A 3,592-nucleotide genomic window follows, 5' to 3' on the forward strand; every position below is an offset into this window, starting at 1 on the left:
CTAGTTTCCATCAGCCTCTGGAGGGGATGTGTTAATATTTTCCTCCCTGCAGTCATTCACAGGTGGGCCTGATCAGGATGTTTCCTGTGAGCTAAACAAAGGTATTTTAGCTTAATGCTCATTACCTGGAAAGCAGGGTTCCCAGAGATGGGCCATTATGTATAATTTAAGCTTATAGGCAACATCCCTTTAGTGATTAACTTGTAACAGAATACAAAAGATTCTTCCATATTACAAAAGGTTGTTTTCTAGTTTCATAGGTCCACAGATGGGGAGACAGTTTTTCCAGGCATGGACCATACTACCCAGAGTCTCACCCATGCCTGATTTAGGTGATGAGATTTGGGACCTTTTATGTTGATGATATTTAGGTGAGAGTTTGAGCTTAGAGTTGATGCTGGCATGGGTTAAGGTTTTGGGGGATATTAGAATGGGGTGAATGTACTGGGTACATGAGAGGGATGTGAATGTTTACTATCAGGTAGGAGCCGTTACTCTTTATTGCTCCTTTACTCAGAGTTTTACTAAATTTTTTTGTTTATTTTTCATGTGAACTTTCAAATTGGCTTGACTAAAGCACCTCACCACTCACCAAAACAAAAATGAAAACAAAAACTGTTGTTATTTTAATTGGGATCACATTGAATGTATACATTAATTTATGAATAACTAATATCTTAATGATACTAGGTCTACTTAAAACCTATTGTTTAAGACATATTTACCTGGCTAATTTATTATTGATTCCCTCTTCCCTTCTATCCATATTTCTTTCTTTCTTTTTTTTTTATTTACGGATCTTTGCTTTATTCAGTTTGTCGAATAAGAGTTGACAAAATTATTGCTTTCCACCCCCCAAAAAGTAGTCCCAGAAGCACATCGCTTATTTGAAAAAACAGTTTCCTAAGTTACAAAATTTAATTGTAAGGATCAAACAGTGGTTATTGGTCAAACCAATCGACATCAATAGCTTTGAAGTGTGCAGAAGCTAGTTTTTAAATAAAGGTGACAAATGCCAATCAAATTCTTATAACACTGTTCAAGATCTAAACAAATGTGATTCTGGAAGTTGAATACAAAAGGCTAAGAGAATGATAGTGCAGTCATCAATAAGTAAACCAAAGACATAATTTTCTAAATCATTTTTAAACAGAATAAATTCTAGTTTTAAAAAAGTTTAAAGCTACGTAAAACTCAAAGTAATCTAACCATTTTCTACCTGAGATCAAAACAAATTTCTTTTTTCCTATCTAAACATAATTCTTGGCATTGAGGTAAATCTGAATTCATGTGATATACTTTGTCAAACTTTTCAAAAAAATTTTAAGCCCTGCTGTAGAGAGAAATTCTCATATTATAGATACATATTTACATATTTTTTCTTCAAAGACTAATGACACATTTATGAGGTTAATAGGCCTGTAATGGGACCATGATACTATTTTTTTTAATTAATTAATTTATTTTGGCTGAGTTGGGTCTTCATTGCTACATGTGGGCTTTCTCTAGTTGTGGTGAGCGGGGGCTACTCTTCATTGCAGTGCACAGGCTTCTCATTGTGGTGGCTTCTCCTGTTGCAGAGCACGGGCTCTAGGCGCGCGGGTTTCAGTAGTTGTGCATGGGCTCAGTAGCTGTGGCTCGCGGGCTCTAGAGTACAGGCTCAGTAGTTGTGGCTCACGGGCTTAGTTGCTCCACGGCATGTGGGATCTCCCCGGACCAGGGCTCGAACCCGTGTCCCCTGCTTTGGCAGGTGGATTCTTAACCACTGTGCCACCAGGGAAGTCCAAATGATAGTGCTAATAATATGAAAATAAAAAGCCATTCATTTATACCATGTGTTCCTATATGGTGCAAAATAAAATGGGATCATAGAATTTATGTACATAAATGAATCACTGAGAGTTCAGAAATTAAGCTCACTTTAAGAAAACTCATTCAATTCTTTTTTGAAGCAGAGGTTGCAAAATTGTGATGTATAACAAAAATATTGTGTATACAGACTCCAGAACAAAGCATTGGCCTAAATTGGCAATAACTGCAACCTAAATAGAAATTAAACCCAATTAGATCTTCACTGTGGTTATGCAACTTTTGGCTTTAGGGTCTGCAGATTTTACTGAGGTAACAACCTCTTATCTCTTGCCTCTCCTCCTTGTGCCTGCCCCCAATGCCCCCAGCTTCCTTTTACATGGCTGTGTTTGGCAATGCTTCCAAATTTTGAAAGCAGAAGAACCTGCTAAGTGAATGGAGAGAATGAAAAACAACACCATATATGATGTATGGATACCAACCTAAGAGTATGGACTGAGAAAGAAAATGCTAGAAGGAAAGCTAAGCAGCAGTCTACCCTCAAGGGAAAAAGAGAAAATAAAAGAATAGGGGGCTGTTACTCCTCGATCTTCTTCCACATCATCTCCCGATTAGAAGAGTGTGGAAACAAAATTTCAAACTCTGGAAAGGTAATTACTTTGAAGGGGGAGATAGGGAAGTGAATAAATGGTAAAGAAGTACAGCAGTAGCTTTAGCTGTCAATGAGTTTCTTTGCTCTGGCATTGGCATTGTCAATACGACCTTTGTTGGTGTCAGCCTTTTCTGTGATCCATTCTATTTGTCGATTTTGGGCCTCAATCTCATTGCCCATGTCCAGGGCCATGTTTTTTAGATTTCCTAGGATACTGCCCACTTGATTCAGGTTCTCTTCCATTTCGTCTTCCCTGGCATCATTTGTTAATACTATTACATGGGCATATACAAAGGCCACAGCACTAGTTTAGTTCTGTTAAAGTCTTCTCTGCTTCTCTCATGTCTTTGTTTATTTGGTCCATGCCTTCTTCTATGTGTTTTAGTTGTTCCCCTTGTTCATCCAGCATAGTGATAGTCTTGATTCATGCATCCTGAGACTCAATGTCTAAACCCAGGATTCTCCTTGTACTTTCCAGAGACTCATCAGTAACCTGGTTAGCCCTCAGCTGAATTTCTCCTGCCGACAGACTACCCATGATGAATTAAAACTCTTGATAGGGCTTCCCTGGTGGCGCAGTAGTTGAGAGTCCACCTGCCGATGCAGGGGGCACGGGTTCGTGCCCCAGTCCGGGAAGATCCCACATGCCGCGGAGCGGCTGGGCCCGTGAGCCATGGCCGCTGAGTCTGCGCGTCCGGAGCCTGTGCTCCGCAACGGGAGAGGCCACAACAGTCAGAGGCCCGCGTACTGCAAAAATAAATAAATAAACAAATAAATAAATAAACTTATAGAAGGCAGAGTAAAACCTCTACTAGTTTCACAATCTTTAGGAAGAAAACACTTCGCTGTGCCCTCCATCCTGGTGAAGGTGAACAGACCCAGAAAATAAAACAGACTGGGAAGAAAGTTCTAGAGAGTGGTGAATTGACACTGAGGAACACAGCTGTGTTTCACTTGGACATATTTTGTGCTTTTGTCAGAAGGCATCTTCCGAGGGACAGAGAAGTTGGGAGAGATTCTTACACTTAGGAAAATGCCTTTCAAATTCATCCATGTTATTATGTGAATCAACAACTCATTGTTTCTTATTTCTGAGCAGTATTCCATTGTACAGGTGGACCACAGTTTGTT

At 39.6% G+C, this 3,592-nt stretch overlaps 1 pseudogene; it reads right to left on the bottom strand.

Moving 5' to 3' along the window:
• Positions 1-2,267: 2,267 nt before the first annotated feature.
• LOC111167652 (synaptosomal-associated protein 23 pseudogene) lies at positions 2,268-3,340 on the bottom strand (annotated as a pseudogene).
• Positions 3,341-3,592: the final 252 nt, after the last annotated feature.

The sequence above is a fragment of the Delphinapterus leucas genome, chromosome 6 (assembly GCF_059928025.1).
Source record: "Delphinapterus leucas isolate spDelLeu-1000000601 "Yukka" chromosome 6, BTC_Dleu_Yukka2, whole genome shotgun sequence".
NCBI lineage: Eukaryota > Metazoa > Chordata > Mammalia > Artiodactyla > Monodontidae > Delphinapterus > Delphinapterus leucas.